The 23,636-nt window shown below is 46.2% G+C and overlaps 2 long non-coding RNA genes across 2 annotated transcripts in view; one reads left to right on the top strand and one right to left on the bottom strand.

Annotated features, from left to right (window-relative positions):
* Positions 1–23,636, top strand: part of LOC138582286 (uncharacterized) — a 106,318-nt gene that overhangs the window by 69,495 nt on the left and 13,187 nt on the right. The gene's annotated exons all lie outside the window — the stretch shown is intronic.
* Positions 13,380–15,181, bottom strand: LOC138581821 (uncharacterized). Its single transcript, XR_011304804.1, has 3 exons — positions 15,011–15,181; positions 14,238–14,350; positions 13,380–13,890 (listed from the first exon to the last, which is right to left on the bottom strand). It is a non-coding gene; the product is annotated as an uncharacterized lncRNA (long non-coding RNA).

Raw genomic sequence — 23,636 nt, 5'->3', positions numbered from 1 at the left:
TTGCGTGGTCCAGTGTGTGCTACTTGGTGACAGCCCTAGGTGGCGAGTCTCAAACTCTTCCTCGCCTAAGACAGCATTCCTCTCCGATGAAACACTGCCAACCCAGACAAATATCATGAAGACCTCAATCTCGCGGCTGGCTCTCTCACGGCCCATGCCCATTTCCAAGTTGGCTGTGGGATTCCACTTGGCCCAGTTGGCCAGGGGTGGGGTCGTTGCCCAAAATGCGCCCCCCCCAATTCAGTTAAAGTTCCGACCTCCCATTGGAAGTTTGAGTTAAAACCTCAAAGACAGGGTTTCATGGGCCCAATGCTACTCCGACACGATGGCTGACTTGCGCTCATCTCAGCCCCTCTGCTCAGATTCCACGGAAACCACAAATCTTGCCCAAGACCATCGGAACCTTGAGGTTTATTTCCCTCAATGTTAGAGGGTTGAACGCCCTCGCCAAGAGTAAATCTATAGTACAGAAACTCCAGGATGAGTAGGCTGCAGTAACCTTACTACAGGAAACACATCTGCTCCCAGCAGACTTCAGGCGCCTATGCTCTGGACTTTTCCCTCTCCAATTTTTTGCCTCGGGCAACACTAAGAAAGGGGGAACAGCAATTCTCTTCACAAAGGGCTGAAGCCCCAGATCCTGGATACAAAACTATGCCCGAGGGCCGATTCATAGCGGTCAAATGCTTGCTACTGGGTCAATTATACACATTCATATCAGTATACGCCCCCAACTCTGGACAAACAGCCTTCTATGACTCATTGGGCGATGCCCTCTCCCCCTGCTCTGAAGGTCAGACCGTAATTGGAGGGGACTTCAACGGGGTTCCAGACCCAACAAAAGACAGATCGCACCCCACCTCCCCATAAATGTCACCCTCGCGCTTGGTCTCCTATGCTTATTCAGGACCCTAGAGGTGGTAGACTCATAGCGGGTGCTACACCCCTTGGAGTAGGACTTTTCCTTTTACTCATATGTTCATAGGACCTTCTCAAGGATTGACCTCCTCCTAACGTCCCCCCAGATACTAACATAGGTCAGCAAGGTGGCCATCGGGTCAAGGATTCTGTCCGATCATGCCCCAGTGATGCTTGAGATCCGGGCACAGGAGACAACTCCTAACTCTCGACGTAGATGGACCCTATATGGTCTAATACTTAATGAGATGCCACTGAGAGACTCCTTTGCAAAAACAATTAAACATTTCTTCAGGGAAAACCTAAATGAAGACATCTCCCCAGCAAACACCTAGGACGCTATGAAGGCGGTGGTCTGGGGAGAACTGATTGCGCAGGGAGTAACATATCACAGAAAGAGATGACAAACGTGCCTGATCCTTGAAGAGTAACTCCGAGAAGCAGAGAAAACCCACAAGGAAAAGGGCTGGACCCCATAAACACAACGGGCCACCCGCATTGCACGAAAGAAGCTAGAGGCCCACTATGTTGAACACACGGCCCAACTACTGACTAAAACCGAACAATTTTATTACGCGAAGAACAACAAAGCAAATAAGTGACTGGTGGCCAAACTAGCAAAAGCAAAGAGGAATAACACCATTGTTGGGCTCCGTGATCAACGAGGCACAATACATTATGCTGAACAAGAAAAGCAGAGGCTGGCGACGAACCACCTAGTACAGGTAATGACTGCTCCGCCACGAAACCCAGAGGCACAGAGAGAATATCTACAAACAGCGTCACTCCCCCAGCTGAAGGACTCAAGCCGAGACAGCCTAGATGCCCCGATCAAAGGTGAGGAAGTCGAAGAGGCCATACAATCCTTTAAATCCAGAACTCTTGGCCCCGACGGATACTCGTCCAGATTCTACAAGATTTTCAGGCCCCAATTGATTGATCCCCTTGTTGCGCTTTTTAACGCCTTTAAAGAAACTGGCAGTGTGACCCCATCTATGCAGGAATCAATAACCATCCTTTTACCCAAACCGGGAAGAGATCCCAAGAGACCCCGCCTCCTACAGACCGATCGCCCTACTAAACATAGATGCCAATATTTATTCTAAAATTCTTGCTAACCGCCTATCACAGATTCTGCCGGAGATTATTCACGCCGACCAAACAGGCTTTTATTAAAAATAGATCTACAGGGGACAATATCTGAAGAGCCCTGGACCTGGTAGACCTCGCTTCCCGGGACTCCCAGAAACTGGTATTGATGGCCCCCGACACTACCAAAGCGTTCGATAGAGTTGATTGGGCCTTCATGTGCCAGACCCTGAAGGCCTTTGGATTTGGCCCGGCATTTCAGGCCATGATCTTAGCCAACTATAAATCCCCGAGAAGCCTCCTTAGAATTAATGTCTCCCTCTCTGACCCAATTCCTCTGACCTGCGGAAATAGACAGGGATTCCCATTGTCCCCGCTTCTATTTGCGTTAATTATGGAACCTTTTGCCCAGAAAATCAGATTGAATGATAATGTTAAGGCCCTCCAGGTTGGTCCCTCCCAACATAAAATCGCCCTATACGCGGACAATGTCTTGCTAACCATTTCAGATCCTCTGTCCTCATTGGGGCATGCTCTATCTGAAATAGATAACTACGGGAAGGTCACAGGCTTCTCCATTAACTTTGATAAATCCGTGGCTCTGGGAATTGGATTATCCCCAGACGAACGGGACTCCCTAAGCCCTTTATGCCCCATTCAATGGAAAACTAAGACAAATCCCCTATCTGGGGGTGGAGAGCCTAGCAAATGCGAAAGACGCGTATCGCGCAAACTTCCCAAAACTCTTTAGGGAGCTGGAGGGTGACCTGAAGCGGTGGGCATCGCAGGAAATCTCATTAATGGGCAGTATTACTGCCTGTAAGATGAACTTCCTCCCCAGAATTGTATTTGCCTGTTCATCCCTACCAGTGGCTATTCCATTGACTGCCCTCTGCAGCCTTCAGAGGAAGATGCTCCGGTTTATTTGGAAAGGTAAAAGGACTAGGATTCCCCAGAAAACGATGTTGGGTAACCCAAGGCTAGGTGGACTGGGAGTCCTGGACTTACAGAGCTATCAGATGGCAGCACAGCTAGTGCACACCCAAGCATGGCACATAACTACTAATCGGCCTAGGTGGGTGGAGCTGGAGCAGTCCCGCCTGTCTCTCCCCCTGCGGTTTCTTCCCCACATCCCACCCCCACTGCGGCGACAATGGGATGGCCTGCTATTAGCGACCAAACACACCATGGACATATAGAATTGGGCCCTGAGAAGTAAAGGGATCCCAAGAGGTCTGAGCCCCTCCTCCCTGGTATTTCACAATCCAGTGTTCTCACCAGGGATGAATCCCCAGAATTTTAGCAACTGGACTGCAGGGGTCCTGGAAACCCTGGGGCAGCTTTTCGGGGGAGGCCTGACCCGCACCTTCGAACAATGTAAGGAGACCTTCCAACTTCAGGAAAGGGACAGATTCCCCTATATTCAACTTCGCCACTGGTGCTCTCACCCCCAAATTCTCCAGGCAGCAACACGCACCTTACCTCGAACTGACTCGGGGAAAGATCTCCACCCTATACAAACGTTTCTTGGGAGATTTCCTCGCCACAAAGACCCAATGTATGGCACAATGGGAGGCAGATCTGGAACACCTCATAGAGGACCAATCCTGGGCAGACATTTGGACCCGAACGCATGCATCGTCCTCCTGCATCACCAACCGAGAATGTGCTTATAAATCCTGTTGCGTTGGTACTACCCCCCCCTCAGACTTCATCATATGAATCGGGCCCTTGACCCTGCCTGCTGCAGACTTTGTGGCCAACCAGGCTCCTTCTTTCACATGTGGTGGACATGCCCAAAGGCACAACAGTTCTGGAAACAATGCCTAGCCACTATCAAAGAAGTAACCCAGATAGCTCTCCCTCTGGAGCCTGAGCCCATTTTGCTGGGGACCCCGATCCCGGGGGTCTATCCAAGATCCAGAAAAAGAGCCAAACTATTGACCCACTGCCTCCTAGTGGGGAGGATTATGATTGCTCACTCCTGGAAGGCCACAGAAGGCCCCCTCATGCCCCTTTGGTGGGGAAAGGTATGGGACATACTGATCGCAGAGTAGATAACAGCGGCCAGACTGGGGCGCCTACACCACTTTCAGAATGTATGGGCCTCAATATTAGACTATGACCAGAGGTTTGCAGCCTTGACCCACAAGCCTCAGGGGGTCAGAATAGCACTGGGCAACGGGGCAACCCCCAGGCACGAAAGGGAGTCTGTAAATGTAGCAGAAGACACAAACGATTGAGACCACTGGTCCAACCCGGCAGTTGAGGGCGAGAGGGTGGGAGTTGAAAGAAGGGGCCTATGAAATGTTATATAAAGCATTGATAAGTAAGTTGTATTGTAACCACCCTGCTTTGATTTAAAATAAACATATGTAAAAAAAAAAAAAACATATCCCAGGTGATCAATATGTTCTTTCCATGTAGGGCTGAACACTGCAATGTCATCCACGTATGCCACGCAGAAGTCCGCCATCCCATTCAGAACTTGATTAACCATCCTTTGAAATGTAGCAGGTGCATTCCTTGGTCCAAAAGAAATAACCTTAAACTGGTAGAGGCCTGCTGGGGTGGAAAATGCAGTTTTCTCCTTGGCATGGTCTGTCAGTGCTATTTGCCAATAGCCTGAGGTTAGATCAAATGTACTGAGGCATTTGGCTGAACCAAGTCTATCCACCAGTTCATCTGTCCTTGGCAAAGGATGAGCATCGGTCTTAGTGACTGCATTTAGAGCTCTATAGTCCACACAGAATCTCAACTCCTTGGATCCTGCCTTTGGTACTAGAACAAATGGACTAGACCATGGACTTGTAGATGTCTCTATAACCCTGAGATCAGGCATCTTGTTGACCTCTCCTTTGATGTGGGATCTCAAATGTTCTGACATTCTGTAATCTCTGCTTTTCACAGGTAATCAGTCACCAGTGAGAATATCATGCTGGCCCCAAGGAGTCAAGCCTGGTGATAGTGAAAACAGGGAGGCAAACTGATTCAACAGAATTTTGCACTCCTCCTGTTGTTCAGAAGTCAGCTGAGAAGAGAGATTAACTCCTTCTATTTTTTCATCTAAAGATTGGCCTCTGAGGAGGTCAGGTAGAGGTTCACTCTCCTCGTCCTCTTGAGCTGAAGCTAGAAGAAAAACTCCCACTTCTGGTCTCGAGACATAGTCCTTTAAACGGTTGGTGTGAAAGACTCTGGGAGCCTCCTTAGGTCTGCCTACTCCACCAAATAGTTCACCTCTCCAAGTTTGCCCACAACCCTGAAGGGTCATATCCATTTGTCCAGCAAGGCCCTCTGCCTTGTTGGCACCATAACTAATACAAGCTGGTCTTGAGTAAACTCATCCATGCTGGCCTTTTGGTCATGCCAATGTTTGACCAGAGCCTGACCTGCTTTGAAGTTATCACTTGCTTCTGCCATCATGTGTGACATTCTCCTCCAGAGACCTATCACATAGTCAGTCACTCTGACTGGCTTGGTGGAAGGAGCACTCTCCAACCCCTCCTTAATCAGGGCCATGGATGGCCATAGAGAAGTTCAAAGGGACTGTAACCAACTCCATCCTGAGGGACTTCTATATATGCAAATAGAAGGCATGGCAGTAGAATGTCCCACCTCCTCTTAAGGGGTTCTTCTAAAGCACCTATCATGCTCTTCATAGTACGATTAAACCTCTCTACCAGTCCATTTGTCTGTGGATGGTAGGCTGTAGAGAACTTGTAAGTGACACCACAGTTTTTCCACATAGCTTGCATGTAGTGGGACATACAATTGGATCCCCTGGCGGATATCACTTCCTTAGGAAATCCTACCCTGGTAAAAATACCAAGTAGAGCCTTAGCCACAGCCTGAGCCATAACAGTTCTCATAGGTATGGCTTCTGAGTATCTTGTAGCATGGTCCTCTACAACCAGGATAAACCTGTTCCCTGAAAATGTGGGAGGGTCAAAGGGAATGACAATTTCAATGCCCACCCTCTCAAAAGGAACTCCCACCACTGGGAGAGGAACCAGGGGTGCCACATTCTTGGCTCCACTCTTGCCAGAGGTTTGGCAAGTGTGACAGCTCCTACAGCATTTGTCAACTTCAGAACCCATTTTAGGCCAGTAGAAGTAGAGGTAGAGCCTTTCCTTGGTCTTCTTGAAACTCAAGTGACCAGCCAAAGGTAGCTCATGGGCTAACTGTAGGAACTGGAGTCTGTTGGCAAAGGACACTATAATTATTTTGCCGTCCCCAGGGACAGATTCAGTTGGTTCACTGTGGAAGAGGCCATCTTCCCAGCTTAACCTGTGCTTTCCAACTTCTTGCCCATCAAGTTGGTTAGCAGCCTGTTGTGGAAGACCTTCAGGAGTAGGACACTCTCTCTATCCTTTGCTGAAGTCTTCCCTGTTGGGTCCACCTTCTGCCAGTAAAGACTGTAGCTCAGGATGGTCAACCGGGTCAAGATCTCCAACTAAGACAGTGTCTTCTTCCAGATCTGATTCTTCAGAAACTGGCTCAACAAATCAAGGTTGTACCTCACACTCTGCCTCAGCAGGTGGAGGAGTCACAGGTGTGTCTTTGGACAATCTTTGGGGTATCCTTCTTGGTAGCACAGGGGTGCTGTCTGATTTTTTTCCTGGAGTTCTTGCGTTTCCCTTTGTCTCTGTTTTTCTGGAAATAGTAGTGAGCAACTCCTGTAGAGTGGAAGTGATAATGATAGTGTCCTCTATCAACTCCTCTGGAGGGCCTCTCAAGGTTCTCTCCCTTGCAGGCCTAGTGAGCTCCTGTCTCCTCTTACTGGGAGGCCTGGGGGTGCTTGACACAACTCCAGGAGTTTTCAGGTCATTACCCAACAGGAGTCTCCCAGGCACTTCACTCTGCACACTAACAGGTATTTTGACAGTCATATCATTACACTGGATGAGAGCTGGTAACTGGGGAAGCATTTGCACAGGGCCTCCAGCTAACTTGGTGATGCGTTTGGGTGCCTTAGCAACATCCTCCACTTTGAAAAATGATTCATCAACCACAGTTATGCTTGCTCCAGTGTCTCTGATGGCAGGGGTCTCCTGTCCATTCACAAGAACACTATCTTTATAATACTCTTTAGCATTATCTGGGATGGAATTATAGACATCTAAATTATGTTGTTCCCACAAGCCCAGGGACACTAAAGAAACACTAGCTGAGACTCTCATGGGTTCATCAGCGAGTAGGTGAAGGTTTCCACTTGCCATAGGTACTTCTTCCAATGGGGAGAAGGCTAAGGAGACAGTGTGGACTCCTGAATGTTTACCCTTGCATCTGGGATCCCTTTTCACATGGGCAGTTGACCCACAAACATAACATTTCCCAAATGTCTTTATGAATGGGGGTTTGTTCTGACCTCCATCTGGTTTGGGTCCAGATGGTGCACTAGCCTGATTTGGTTTCCCTTGTGGTTTACCCTTATGTTGTTGTTTGTGGCCCTCTTTTGGATGGGAGGTATTAGAATTCTCCTTGTGATCTTTCTTTGGCCGTTTTCCCTCATCCTTCTTCTGAGTAGCCCCAGAATCCTTTTGAGTAGCCCTGTTGGCAACCCAAAGGTCAGCAGCCTTAGCTAGCTTCTTTGAATCTATCTCCTAAGAATCAGCCAAGTGCTGTCTGAGCTCAGGAGAGTAGACATCAGACATAGACTCCAACATAACAAGATTTCTCATTCCTTCACAGGTTTTTACTATGTAACCCTTAATCCAACCATCTAGGGTTTTCCAACATTCACATACCCAGGTAGCCCGGGGGTACCATCATGCTTTTTGAGGGTCCTAAACCTCTTAAGGTACTGGGAAGGGTCTTCCCAAATCTAGCAATTAAAGCTAGCTTCACACACTCGTAATCCATCTTATCCACCTCTCCCAACTCCATCACAACATCAGATGCAACATTGGGTAGCCTAGAGATTGATTCCCTGTAAGACCTTGACTACCATGGTTATATTCAAACATTGCCAACCAATCCAAAATGTCAAGCTTAACCTCATACATACCCACAATTTATTTAGGCATGCAGGGTTTCTTAGGACTGGAAGACCTAGAAGACTCTCTGAGAGAAGCATTTTCAAGAGATAATCTTTTCATTTCTAGTTCATGATTCAACTCCATTTCTCTGAGCTTAAGTTCTTGGTGTTTTTGTTCAGTTTGAGCATTTAAACCTTTGAATTCCAGTTTAAGCCTCATTTTCTCTAAAGCAATGAATTCAGGACTGAGTGTAGGACCTGTGGGGGTCCCAGTGGACAAGGGTTGAGGTTGCTGAGCAGGCAAGGGAGCAGAAAGGCCTACGTTAGGAGACACATATGCCTCTTCCAACTCATCATTAACAGACATATTATCATCCTCAACACATTCCACATCTGCTAGAGAGTCAGGTATTTCAGGCCCACTCCCCAGACTTTGGTTCTTTAACAACTTTTCAATCAATTCAGACTTTTTGCCTTTGGCAGAGAGTTTCCTTTCTTTAGACAGATTTCTTAGATAATCTCCAGTGTAACTCAGGAGGGTCTCCTGACTGTGGCTTTCCATATCAGACATGATTGATATTGCTTTTTAGTGATATTAGCCTTGTGGTTAATTGGTCCAAGGTAATAGCAGCACTCTAAGTGTAATTACTATACTTGATCCACACCTCTGTACACCAGTGTTAGGCAGAATTATATGCAGTACCCTTTGGGAACACCACACACAATTAAGACTACAAGTGACAGCACAAATGCACCTTTGGTACAAGCTTGTACTACACAGTAAAAGTGGTAGCGATGGCTGAGCAGCCAGACTTACCTCAAGAGCAAGTGAGCAGTATCAAATAGTAACACAAAGATCAGCAATTACTATGATTCGAACAAACACTGACTAAAGGTTTCTGAGTAAACGAAGATACATTTATTTACACATCAGTTGTATAACAACTCACTAAGGTAAAGCAGTTTAAAAATCACACTATTAATACCCCACACCACTCCCAATACGTTCCAGGCAAGTTAAGCTCACAAAATGAAGTGGGAGCAAAATGACACTCCAGAAAATTAAAAGGGAGGAAAAGACAAAGTTAGGCAGAAATTAAACCCCACCAACAGGTAAGTACTCAGGGCAATTGAGCAAGAGGAACTACAGTGATAGAATCAGGTAAAAAAGGCTTAGGGCCAAGGTAAAAAAGGCTTACGGCCAAAGTCAATAGGTCAAGGTTCAGGGTAGTTGCGGTAAAGTTCGTGCCATGAGTTCCGGATGAAATTGGTCGGCAGAAAAGTTAGTGCTAAGAAAAGAGAAGGACAAGCCCTCATATTGGAGAAAGATTTCACACACTTTCACCACGGCTGAATGGAACGAACAATCGGATTTGCACAGTACTTTAAAATGGAGAGGGAGCTGTAGCTGAGGCGGACGTTCCTGGTAGTTCCTGCAGGCTCACGGTTCCTGAAGCGACTGTCGGACTGACAAGAAGTAGGAAGACTGGAGGGTCCTGCACTACCTAGGGAAGAAACCAGCAGCAGAGCAAAGCAACAAATCAAAGGTGTGCTCCTTAAAACCCAAGCAGGGTCCGACCTTCCTGGCTATCCGGCCCACTGTAGCTCTGCACAGCAAATTCAGCCAGAGGAGGGGTCCTGGCTTGAGGTTTGGGCAAACTGGTTGGTCCCACCAGCTCAAAGGAAGAAGATTCCTGGAGGATCCTCTCTGTCGTTGGAATTTGAAGATTCAGACCTGCAGCAGGGCTTCACTGGGCGGTTCATTCGTTGTAGAGGTCCTCTTCTGTCAGCTCTTCGTCGGGTCTTTCGTTCCAGTGGCAATTCTGCCTTTCCAGTCCCAAAGACCTGCTTTTTATGCAGTTTTCCCCCATCCCCAACAATGCCTTGTTTTTGTTTGTAGATACTGGTCGAGCTTAAGTCATCCAAAGTATAGCTGCACTCTATCCAGTGGTATATTAGTGGTGCATTTTGCATTCTGTTTCTGATGCAGCTCCTATGTTCGCCAATCCGGATTTTTATTTTCCTGTCTGTTTTGCCCACATAGATTTTTTTTGCAGGGACACCAAACTGCATAAATGACCATATTTGAATTGCAGTTTGTAAATGTTTTTTGTTGCCATAATGTTGTTAGGCCGATGCCCACTGCTTTGCTTTAGAAGGTGAATGGACAACACGTACACTGACCACAGGGTACGTGGCCCACTAGATCTTGAAAACCCCATTGTTGCGGTAGTGTGTTTTTTGTTTAATCAATTTCCTGCTCACGTCATTTCTTGTTATTTGCTTCTTCACATTCCGGCTCGTCATAAATGCAATGATTGGTCTTGCAATCGGCTGTTCACTATTTATCCAAGATGTGCCAATTCTTACAAATGATTTTCTTAATCCCATTTGAGAGGTGACTGTGGGTGGAACACTATTTGTTTCAGTTTTTCTTTTTGTGTCTTCTGTTCTCTATATTGCAAGAGGGCTCCCCGATTATTGTTATTCGCCCGTTACCAAGTATCTTGGGTGAATTTCTGAGGATAGCCTCTACTTGTGAGTTTGTCTTTCATGTTCTCTGCTTCCAACTGGTAGTCTGTTTTTTTAGTGCTGTTTCTGTTTAATCTTAAAAATTTTCCTAGCGGCAAGTTGTCCCGTACATGACAGGGTGAAAGCTTGAATAGTGCAGTAGAGGTTCTATCCATCGGTTTATTGAATGTCTTGACATACATTTTTTTTGGTCTCAGTATCGGCAGGGATGGTAATGTCTAGAAAATAAGGGATTTTATGCTGTGTTGATGCGTGATCTGTAGGAATCCTTTCTGTATGTTCATCCATTTAAAGAAAATATCCAATTCTTGTTCTCTGCTCGTCCAGATGATAAAAATATCATCTATGTAGCGGCGCCACTTTCTGATGTAGCTTATGAAAGGGTTGGTGGCATTCATGATCGAGTAGATCTCAAACCCCTCCATGTAGAGATTAGCCACATGCGGGCCAGAGTTTCCCCCATTGCCGTCCCTTGTATCTGTTTAAAGAATTCACCATTGAAGTGGAAATAGCTCTCTACTAGAGCCATTTCTGTGCACCATAGGATAAAAGACACCAGAGTGGTTTTGACAGTATGGTCTCTTAGCAGTTTTTCCTCCAGCACCCCCAAGGAAGCCCTCTGGGGAATGCTAGTGTATAAAGCAACTACATCCAGGCCTACCAAGATCTCAGTTTGTGGGTCAAAGTCCATCCCTTCTACCTCCAAAATGATTTGCGTAGTGTCTAGTACGTATGAGGCCATCTTTTTAGCGGTTGGAGAAATGTATCTGCAAATCGAGAGAGGGGTTCCAGAACTTAATTTACCCCCGAAACAATTGGTCTCCCAGGTGGATTAATCATAGTCTTGTAGATTTTCGGGAGGATGTAAAATTGTGGAATCTGGGGTTTGCCCTTAATTACAAAGTCAGATTATTTCTGGCTAATCCATCCTCTTTCTTTAGCTTTTGTGACTTTTGAGGTAATTGTCTTAGACAGATGTGGTGTGGGATCTTCGTCAAAAGTTGGTAACATGTTAAATCCAATAGTTGCCGATTACACTCCCTTACGTAGTCTGCATGGTTTAAGACTACTGTCGCACCTCCTTTGACGGCCTGGCGTTTTAAAATTCCTTGATTGCTAGACACGTTTTTCAAAGCTGTGACCTCGTTACGGCTGGTGTTCTGGTGTATTTTCTTCTCTTTAGCCTGTTGTTATAGCTGGGTTATTTCCTTGAGTACCCTTTTCTGAAACACAAGTGCTTCCGGGCTCTAGGCTGCTAGCGGTACACAAAATGTAGATTTGTTGCAGAGACCAGAGTCCGATGTTTCTTTTTCATAAGTTCTATCCTCAAAGAATTGGTGTAAGTGAATTTTCCCCATAAACTGGTTAAATTCCTGCCGGAACGTGAAAGAGCTGTGTAGGTTGGTAGGGACAAAACCCATCCCTTTTTCCAGCACCTGCACCTCTTTCTTTGTTGGTTGATAATCAGAACGGTTCACCACAAGGCCTTGCATGCTCCTTGTGACACAGAGTTCTAGGTCCCAGGCTTCCGGGCTTTTTTCTAAAAAAGGTTGTTGATCATTAGGTCTTCCTCCTTGGTTGCCACCTCTGTTGCCGCTATTACCGCTTCTACAGCCTCTAAAGTTGTTTCCCCTCGTGGTGTTACGCCAGTTGGATGGGGAGCTGCCGTCGCTTGAACTAAATGAAGGGTTCCTAAAAGACACCTATTTTCTCCCTTTTCCACCCTGGACCGAAGCGCCATCTGTCACCTCCTGAGAATAGTAGTTTTATTGTGTGTATGGGAAGGCTTTATCATGACTGAAGTTTGTAAGATCTTTGTTCATCCTTCTCACTCGTTCTCGCAGCGTATCTCCTTTGAAGATGTTCATTTCTGCCAAGAGATTGTCTAGTCTCTTTTTGTAGAGGTCTAGAGGCACTACTTTTTGTATTTCTTTCTCAAGTGTTTTGAGGTCGACCAGAATTTTCTCTGTCATTTCTGTGGCGGTGTCAATTATCAAAATTACCCAATCACGAATGCACTTATTTGCGATATAGCACCATTGTAGTCTGAAGTTTGGATTGTCTAGAAACAGCCTTGGCTCATTTCTGACTACCAGGCTTTGGGGTATCGTCCCTTTGCTCAAGTATTCGAGCATGATAGAACCATGCAACTCTGTTCTAATTAGTCTTTTTTTCATGTTGCTTAGTTCAATTTGTTACATTGGTGGTAGTTTCAGAAGAACCCCCCAACATAGAGACTTTTTCCAGGAGTTCTGTGACGTACTTATCGTCATAGCGTTTGCATTAATGCAGTACCATTCTTGCTCTGGCCTCTGTGTGTATTCCAAATCTAGATTAAGTTGCATCTGTGATTCTGCTAAGGGCATATCAGCCCGTCGTATTATACTGTGCATACCGGCACTTTAGATTTTCTCTTCGAGGACAGGCTAGACATCTAAGCCCACTCAGTTTTCAGTTAGACTAGGCATATTAGCCCACCTGATCGTAATGCTCCCAATTGGTGGCAAGATTTAAACAATCTTACCAGTTTTCCAATAGGACCCGTTCGCACTTTGTCTTTGCCCAGACCTATTGATCCTGACGTACCCTGCTACAATGTCTGACTTTTTGAGCAAAAAAACCTCATGGTCAACAACCGTACTGGTACCTTTTCAAACAACAAAGAGAGGTAAAGGGGGATACAAACCCACAAGCATACCCTCTGAACTAAAGGGATCGACCCTTGATACTTTGAAACACAAAGATTGTGGTTGTGATTACTACCTTGACAAGGATACTCCTATTCGAGTGCCCTATTTACTTGAGGCATCAAAAGACCATTTCCGAGAAACCAATTTCTTTATACAAAAATATACATGTTTTATTGTCAAATACATACAAATGCTATAAACACCATTTGGTGTAGTACTGGTTCTAAGATATCTCACAAATTCAAGATCCAAAACACGTTCATTGCGATGTACACATAAGCTTTACCCCCTCAACAAGTAAGTGTGTTAGTTCAGTTACTTGTATATTTAAAGTGCCTTGTGATGTGCTAATGTCCACATTAGGCCATACCTCGATATACACATCTCACTCAAACTCATATTCCATTCACTCAGTTTTTCATCCACTTTCACAATATCATTCAACGACATAGTGTGCCCAACATGTTTCTTTCCGATCTTAATGTCATGTGTTTTGTACTCGGAAATTCTTCAGGGGCTAACATAAGAGGTTAGTAAAGCATGCATCACTTATCAGCAGAAACAAAGCCTATACGTTTCAACTAAAGAAGTTCTTTTACAATCTTTTTCTCATAGTTGCAATTGTGTCCTTAATCCATGGGCTTGATTCGCTCTGTGGTCAGGTACCCGGAAGAGGGTCTACTCCTACAGGGAAGCAATAAACAAAAAATAGGAATATCAGTAACCTATTTAAGCTGCTCAGCTCTCAGACAACCGTTGCCAAGTAGCAGAAGTCTCAGCTTTTCGTCTAGTGACATCATCATACTGTAAAAGTACATCAATGCACCTTAAACAGTCCATTAAAAATGACAGTGCATGTTCTTTTGTACGGGTTCTGTTCTAAATGCCATCACTGCCCCATATCTGTTTGCATAACCAGCATCCTAATCAGTTATACCAGTGCATTACTTCCACTTGTTGGGATCCCTAAGGCGCACTGCTCTCTACATAGTACTCACTGGTTGCCCAGTGTACTGGTAGTGCCCACTCACCGTTCTGTGTCATGTAGAGTGGCTGCCTCGAGTCCTCCAGTCCTTGGGGCTTTATATTGCTGTTGTCAGTTGATTAGGGAAGGAGCCGTCTCACAGTTGTTGAAAGGGTATCACTACACGGTAATATGAAAAAAAGCTGGTTAGGTAAATATCCACCATTCTATTTCGTATTATGGCTTACCCCGATAGTCATATCCCTTTGGGCAGCTGTTAGTAATTGCTGCTTGCCGAATCCGTCTCAAAAGGGGATTGGTGTTCACTTCCTTTCTATTTCAGCCCTGTGTCTGTTTGCTCATTTTTTCTTCTTCCGTTTATCACTAGCAAAACAATAGAAGCAGCCTGTTAGCAATCGTTCAATCTCTACCTAATGGGTGTGTTTTCCTTTTTATTGCACCATGTTGGGTTACCTCCCTTATCTAGGTACATCAGCCAGGGGATTAGTTGTACTTAAATCTTATTGCCTTTCATTCTCAAGCCAAAGGCATACGTTATCTAATGATAACTCTCTGCCGTCTCCGTTTCTGTAAATGCGCGGATTCCGGCGAGCGTCAACAAAGGGGCCCTTTTGAAACAAACATCCACCCGGGTCGCTATTTATAATTAATGGGAACAAGGAAAGTTGTTTAGCCCTTAACCTATGATAATTCTCCCGCTTTACACCACGGTAGCTTGTGTACGTCTAATCGTCTGTGTGAGCCACATCATGGCCATTGTTCCAGAGTCCCCCTCAGCAGATAGGTAAAAGGCTGTATCGTGAGAACTGCAAGCTCTACCTTTGCTTTAATTTATTCAAAGGTTACGGCTGTTATGCTCGTTCAGTACGTCCCATATTAGCTTGCCGTCTTGCTCCCGTAGCGCTTCGCTTCTGCGTCCACCCGATGTTGGTTCGGCAAAACCTCTCTGACACCTTCTACTACTGGGGCGGCTTTACTTGTTTGAAAAATGTCCGGGAGCTTAAATGTATGCGTTCCAGAGTCGAGCATGCGCTGTTGTCAATTATATATCATTTACGGCATCGGGGCAACACCTTTCTCTGACAGGTTCCTCCTCTTTATCATGCTGAGCTTTGCGTCGTGTTCTTCTTAGTTGGAACTTTCATTTGTTAGCTGTCGGTTGCTCCGAACAGTTAAAACTTGTGAACCTCAAAAGTTAAGGCACAGTCTCAAATGCTCAGTTGACTTTAATAGAATGTAAATTGGGTATATTGGTCCCAAAATGCAAATTACAGCGTTTTAATTCACTCAATGGTTGTCAAGAAGAAATGAAGTTGACAATAACAGCACGCACGTCCCTTGGCAACAGGCAACTGTGCTTACCTCAATAGATGCTCAAAGTGCTCATCTGCCTCAGGGTTTTGATGCGTTATATAAATAAATAAATACAAATACAGATGCTTTCCCTGCAGTCTGCAACAGGAAGTAGGCCTTCAGTCCTTTTATGCTTCTTACCACGTGATTGTAGATCTCACGTGACAGCAGTTCTAGAGAATGTCAACTGCACTAGTTTGAATCGTGGTGGCTGGATAATAAATATTGGTACCCAGCCAATGGGGAGGCTCAGAATGCAGGCATTACACAGTAATCCTGCTTCAATGAGCCTCCTCATGGCCGGTTGCCACCATCTCCACTCTCCGGGGAATCCGTTTAGTCTTCTCCTACTCCTACCCCCATCCACAGAATTCCCTTTGCGCCCTCCCACCCCCACTTACCTTCTTTTCTGTCCATTTTCGAGAGCAGACATGCTGGGAACCTTTCAGTCCGCAGCGCGTCCACTCCCGATCTGCGAAAGGCCATCATGGAAAGGAAGAAGGGCCTACGTGTAGTCCCTTCTCCCTTCCCATGGCGGCCAAATTGTTTGTTTACTTTTTTCCTATTTTTTCAATGGCCGCCATGGAAAGGGAGAAAGGACTGTGTAGTCCCTTCTCCCTTCCCATGGTGGCCATTTTGTTTGTTTACTTTCTTGCCTATTTTTTTCAATGGCCGCCATGGAAATGGAAAACAGACTTAGTTTTCCCTTCCCCGGCAGGCATATTCTTTTGACATTTATTTTCTTCTGTTCTGAAATGCCTGAGCTTTTCGGAACAGAAGAAAAATGCCTTTAGTACCCCAGTCTAGCTGGCTGGGGTACTAATGACAATAAGCCCCTCGCCTGTGGGCCATTACTGCACAAGGTAATGCCCCCCTGGCCTTCGTTAAGGGCCTCGCTACGCTCGTGCCTGTAACTATGGACCCCGGGGGCATTACCTTATGCGGTAATGTCCCACATACAAGGGTCTTATTGCCTAATTAACAAAAAGGGGCAGGCAAGCCCATAAACCCTCATTCCCTGGGCAGCAATATGTGGAAATATAACAATAAATATGAATTAAGGTGAAATATTGGCAAAATGTTTTGATTTTTTTATTCCATTTTTATGCTTTTTTTCATACGGCCGCCTTCAGCTGGCTTTGGTGTAAGTAAACACAACTGGTAATGAAGATTCCCCCTTCTAATTGCGCAGAGAGCTCTTGATTCTATTAAAGACAAGGAGATGAGCATTATGCTTCATCTTCTCTTTATTCTACTCTCCAGCAGTTTCAACAAATAACATAAATTTAAAATGTCTAAATTTAAAATTAGCAGGGGGAATCTTCATTCTATGTCAAGACGGAGGCGAGCATTATGCTTGTTCAAAGCTTCTTACTACAGCTTCAGCTAGAGTCTTAATTGGTCTAAAATAAAATGTTCTAAACATTGTATCGCTAGCCCAATCTGCTGCTCTCCTAATATCTTGCAAAGCTGCGCTTTGCCCCAGTGCTTTTGAGGCCATTCTGCCTCTAACTAAAATGCGCTCCAAATATTACCATGTATATGCCCGCTAGAATCATGATTTCTCGGACCCATCATGCTATAGTGGCTGTTGCTACCCCTTTATGTGGTTTCCTGTGCGCTATTAACAATTGGGTCGTCCCTACAGGTCTTAGCTCTGCTGTTCTACTCTCGTACTCTTTTATGCACGTGGCTACGCACCACTTTGGATGTTCTTGCATGTAGGGGTACGTGATCGTGGAAGAATCTGTTTTCGTTCTTCTGGCCAGATTGAACGCTACTCCGTCTGGACCACATGTCTTTCAATTTACTTCTAGCGCTTTGACGTCTGCCACTCTCCTACATGATACCATACATAGCAGCATTGCTAGTTTCCCTGATAGCTTTCCTAGTGTCAGATATCTGTTACTGGGCCAATCTGCTAGTAGTTTCAGCACTACTGATACGTCCCATAAGGCCTCGTACCTCGGCTGTGGTGGCTTCCTAAATCGTATTCCTTTTAGAAGTCGTATCATTGCTACATTCTCTCCTACCCACACTCCCTCCATGGGCGAGTGACCTGCTGATATCGCAGATCTATGCACTCCTATTGTTCTGTATGCGTTTCCATCTTGTAGGAACTCTGCAAAACAAAAAAATTCAGTATCTCGACTAAAGGGGCAGAAACGGGAAGAATACTTCTCCTTTTGCACCATGTCGACCATCTGTTCCAAGCTGCGTCGTAGCTCCTTCTAGTCGAAGGAGCCCATGACTCAGCGATGAGGCTTTTAGCCTGTGCCGAAATCCCCGGGAGGTTCCAGCGTCTCCTGCTATCTTGCACGCCATCAACGGCAGCGTCCCCTTCACTCTCAGAGAGTGAAATGACCGAACTGGGTCCGTGAGAAGGTTCTCTCCTTGGGGTAGAACTCTCGGGTAGTCCACTACTGGCTGAATGAGCGCTGGGAACCATACTTGGGATTTCCATATTGGAACTACTGCTATCAAATTCGCTGCTTCCCTGCATACTTTTGCCAGTACCCTGCTCATCATTATGAACGGTGGGAAGGCGTAGAGTATCTATCGTCTCCAGTCCTGCAGAAAGCCATCTACTCCGGCTACTGCTGGGTCCATGCTCCAGCTGAAAAACCTCTCCTTCTGTGCGTTCAATCTGGACGCAAACAGATCTGTGTGTACTGGGCCCCAACATTCTTCTAACTGTCGGAATATCTCTCTGTCCAGCATCCAGTCGCTGGAGTCTGATAGGTGCCTGGAGTTCCAGTCCACTATTACATTCAACGAGCCTGGCAGGTATTCGGCCACTACTGAGATACCTGATTCTAGGCAGAAGTGCCAAAAATCCTTGGCTATTTCCGCTAATAACTTGGACTACGTCCCTCCTAAGTGATTGATGTACTTGACTGCGGAAATGTTGTCCATTTTCAACAGAATATATGAATTCACTTTGCCTTTTGTAAAAGCCTTGATCACAAAAGATCTGGTTAACAGTTCCAGACAGGTGATGTGTAACTGGAGTTCTTCTGCACTCCACCTGCCTCCTGTCTGGAGGTCTCCGCACCGAGCTTCCCAGCCCGCTCTGCTGGTGTCCGATTCTATTATTAAGTCTGGACGGTCACCAAAGATGGCTCTCCCATTCCATGCTTCCATGTTTAGTAACCACCACTCCAGCTCTGTTCTGGATTCCTGGTCTAGGGGTACCAATTGGTGGTAACGTAAGCTTTGTTGAAGGTGTTTTATCTACAGTCGTTGCAAGGCTCGATAGTGCAGTGGCCCTGGAAATATTTCCTGTATCGATGCTGCTAGTAAGCCTACTACTCGCGCTATAGTGCGAAGCGAGATTACTGTTTTGCTGCGGCATATTCTTATTTCCCTTTTTATGTCTCTTATCTTTCTGCTCGGGAGCTCTAAGGTTGCTGTTCTGGTGTCTATAATAAACCCTAGGAATTCTATCCTCCTCGTTGGTCTCATCTCCAACTCTTCCCGATTCACTAGAAACCCGAGGGAAGTCAAGAGGTTCACCACCCAGTTGTTCTGGTAGAGGAGTATCTCTCTGCTGTTGGCCATCAGCAGGATATTGTCCAGGTAGATAATCATTTGTATCCCTTTCTCCCTGATCGCTGCTGCTACTGGCTTCATGAGCTTCGTGAACGCCCATGGTGCTGATGCCAGTCCAAACGGCATTGTCACAAATTCGCCATAATTGCCCATCCCGGTCGAATGCTAGAAAGGGACGGAAACCATTTTGCACTGGTATCGTCAGATGGGCATCTTTCAGATCTATCCTCACTAACCAGTCGTCCTGTCTGAGTGTGTCTCTGAGCTGATGGGTATCCTCCATTTTGAAATGGTTGTAGACCACCCAGATGTTCATGTTTTTCAAATTTATCACTGGCCTCACTTTGTCTTTTCGGTGGACCAGAAACATATTGCTTACAAACCTCGGATGTGCCTTGCACGGTTCGATCGCCCGTTTTTTCCGCTAGGCTCTGCAGCTCTGCGTGTAATAAGACTTTCTCTGTCTGCACCGAGGCTAGTGGACGGGGCCTGGTATTGGGTAGGGGTCTCTGTAAACTCTATGCGCATGCCTTTGGCTGTCTGCAGAACCCAAGCGTCGCTGGAAAGCGTGCACCAATTCTCCCTGAATACCGCTGTGTCCCCCTACTGGTGGGTATGTAAAAACTCTCACCTGCGGGGACGTTCTGTCCTCTTCCCTGTCCTCTACTTCGCCTTCCTCTAGGGAAACTGCCTCTCGGTGGGAAGAAGGTATCTGGCTGTCTGTTCTCCCAGTATTGGGCTCTATTGCCTTGAGGCCTTCTGGATGCCTGGTAGTGACCAGTCGCTCGGCCTCTTTACAGACTGGTCCCGCCTTCTCTAGGGAAGTGTAGGTTCCCACGAACCTCCCCAATTCTTTGCCGAAGGTCTCTCCGAACAATAGTCCCTGAGCTGCTTTGCCTGCTTCGTATGATGATAGGTCTCCCAGTTTGGGATCAATCTTGAGCAAGAGCCCTCTCCTGCGTTCAGATGATATTGCACAATTGGCGTTTCCTAGGAGACATACGGCTCTCTGTGCCCAGTTCGCCAGGACTCCTGGGTCCACTTCCTCCCCTGTGTCTTTAGCTCGCTCGGCTAAGTCCATAATTTTAGCCAGAGGCCCGGCTAGGTCGAGGACCTTTTCCTGACAGCTCCGCCATGAGCGATCTATTACCTTCCTGGGGTCTCTGTTGGACTTGGAAACGAATGCCAACATCTTCGGATCTAGTTCTGGGGCTTCAGCTGTTTTGCCCGGCAGTTCCGGTCTTGGGCACTTCGCTCTCATTCTCTGTCTGACTTCTTTCTCCAGTGCCTTCCTCAGTCTTTGGGTCATGTATCTTGCAACCCTCTGTGATGCTTCCCATTCCGAAGATCTCAGATTCCGGATATCCTCTGGATGAAACATGTCTGAGGTCTCTTCCTCTTAAAAATTATTGAGCTTTCTCAGCCTTTTCTTTGGCGGAGGTAGACTTCCCTCATTTCCTTCATTATCTGCAACCTCCTGCGTGGAGGTAGGGGATTCTGCCGGTTCCTCCTCTGGGAAACCACCTTCTGTATTGCCCATATTAGTGTCCCCTGGGTAGGGGGTCTCGAAGCTCGGCACCTGTGATTCTTTCATGAATGCTTCTCTCAATCTATTGAAAGCGACTGAAGCCTCTGGGGCTGTTGCACCTGCCCCTTCGATCTGGCCCGGGGGGGGGGCAGAAGAGTCCTTGCTCTTCCGGACCTTATTACACTCCTTGGGGTCCTTCGGCATGACCCTTGTGGACGTGCTTTCCTTTAGTATGGTGCTCTTATCCTTCTGGGTCAGATATAACTCGATTGTCTCTCGTCTGTCCTGTAGGGGTCTGACCCCTTGAGCCACTGCCTCTGTGAGTGAATCCCCCCAGCACTTCCTTGAAGCTATAGGCTAAGTCTTCTGGGTAGACTGCCTCTTGTTCTGCTTCACTCCATTCAAAGTTTGCCATGCTTCAGTGCTGTTAGGTGCCTTGACAATACCTTTTCAGGTGTAGTGGCACGTCCACTGATTCACTTCTGCTTAATGGGGCTGCACCTTGTCTGCACTGTGGGTCTAGCTGTGCAGGTCTGTTAAGGGACAGTTCTTAGTATCTCTCACGTGTGAAATACACTGCTTTTATTTAGATTGTGAGCGCAATAGAGCTTATGATTATGCTCTGTAGCGTTGCACGGTGTCTCTAGCTTCTTATTCCGAAGCTTTTTGTGGAACGTTTGCACTCTGACTCCTCCCACCCGAGGATCGGGGCCCCGAGCTCAGAGCTCTCTGATATGCTCGTATGGCGCTGGCGGCCACGCCCTTGCAAGGGTGGGGGCCGCTCTCCTGGCTCTGAGGGGAGATTCTTCTCGCTCGTGTTGCTTGCTCCGCCCCCACAAGGGTGGGTGCTGCATGCTCTGAGGCGCGTACTAGGAGCCGCGAATGAAGGCGTATGAGGCAGCCGGCGAGCCCGTGAGGTGCCGAGTAGTGCGGCACGGGCCCCAGGCCCCTCTTATTATCTCCTGTTGATATCTAACGCTGCAACGCTGCCGTTCTAAGACACCTACAGATAATCCAAATACGGTCAATTAAATTGTAACTTAGCCTGTATACTGCTTAATTACACTATAAACAAATAATATTGCGCAGCTAATGTAGCATAGTACTTATCTCTGGAGAGCAGGAAAAGTGGAGGAACACAGGAAGAGGAAGGACTAGGTCACATGGTTAAGACACTGGGACTGCAAGGACCTGGGAATGATGGGACATGGAGTTTGTAAAAAAAAAAAAAATGTTTATTTCAAAAAGAAGAAATTTAAAATTTATGTTATTTGTTGAAACTGCTGGAGAGTAGAATAAAGAGAAGATGAAGCATAATGCTCGCCTCCGTCTTGACATAGAATCTGCATACTTGATTTCCTAGATATACAATACATGGAAAGTGCAATGTGCCAAGAAAGTGCAATGAATGTGTCCCTCAGGTTAGACAAGAGCGAAAGAGAAAAGAAAGGGTGATATTTACAGTGTGTAAAACACCTTGCTTGCCTAATCAATGAGGAAGCAAAGGACTTTTGCTAATTGATTCACAACCTAAAAACAATATGATCAATACAGATTCCCTATGTCAACATTTTGAAGTACATAGCCGTCATAACGCATTTGAATGAATTGTGCTGAATTCTGTTGAATTCTGTCTACTATATGAGAAAATCTGGAGGTGATCACAGTTGTCTTCAAAAACTTCATTTCTTGAGCTCTAGAGAAGGGGTGAAAAGGTAGACCGACTTTGAACGTCAGGTGCTGGAGTACAAAATTGTTAAAATCACAAGAGGAATGGATCAACTAAGTCTCTAGTGGCCTTGTGTTGATGACCTGTCAATTCGTCGATGTTGATTAGAAGGTGCCAACCAATCCCCATTCTCAAAGTTGCGCCACCCAGTACATGTTGCAGTAGCCAATAGTTTATTTAGTAAATGATGTATTTCGTTGTTATCATTTTTGGGGTGGTCCCAGGAGGAGAAACCTGATAAAAAATGATCCATTCATAGTACTAATTCCTATATGTTCCTTTTATAGTTTATTCCCATAACCTATACCCGAACCCTATAGGTTTTGTGTGTGATAACGTTAACAATGCCGAATTTTGAGTATTTAATCCATTGTGTGTAAGAAGAATTTGGAGAGCTGAGACTAATGTGTTGTTGCTGTCCCCGCTTTATTTTGGAGCTGTTAATAAAGTGGGGTTTTGCTATTCATTTTGAATTTCCTGTCCTCACCACACCCTCTGAATCTGGGGTTATCAAAAGCACCTTAATAGTGGTAGGTCTGGATGTCTTGGTTTTCTCATCTCTGCACTGCTTCGGATTGGATGGGTCTAAAAAGTGAGAGAAAATTCTGTGGAGTGTCTGCATCAAGAGACAAGCCTGGAGATAAGGGGAACAGGAATGGGGGCCCTCTCTCCCTTTCACACTCTTGTCTCTCGCTACCACACCCCTGTCTCTCGACCATGACTGATCTCTCTCTACCACACCACTCTCTCTACCACATGCCTCTCTCCCTTTACTACCCATTCTCTCACTATTGCAGATCCTCTATCAAACCTCTGCTCTCTCTACCACCACCTCTCAACCAAACGCTCTCTACTGCCCCTTCTCAACCTACCTCTCTCTACCACAACCCTTCTCTCTACAATGCTCCCTCTCTACCACCCTCCTCTACTACATCCCTCCTCTACCACTCCCTCTATCACATCCTCACTCTACCTCTCCCCCTTTATCATGCCACCTCTCTACCACACCTCTTCTTTCTATGACAAAACCTCTTGCTACCCCCTTGCACACACCCTCTCGCTAACACACCCCTCTTGATACTACAAACTCTCTCTCTCTCTCTCTCTCTCTCCCACTTCCCTGTAACATCTCCCATTCTGTAGCACATCTGCATCCTTACTCTGCTCCTCTTCTCCTACACTCCCTTCTACGTCAGCCCCTTCTACTACCACCCCCACACCCTCTCACTCCCTATCTTCCCATCTATCTACCAGCCCCAGTCTCCCTCCCAACCACACCCCAT

The sequence above is a fragment of the Ambystoma mexicanum genome, chromosome 3q, assembly GCF_040938575.1.
Source record: "Ambystoma mexicanum isolate Mex_15411 chromosome 3q, UKY_AmexF1_1, whole genome shotgun sequence".
In the NCBI taxonomy this organism is placed as follows: domain Eukaryota; kingdom Metazoa; phylum Chordata; class Amphibia; order Caudata; family Ambystomatidae; genus Ambystoma; species Ambystoma mexicanum.
Note: the sequence above shows the minus strand (reverse complement) of the source record. Positions and strands in the feature narration are given on the sequence as shown.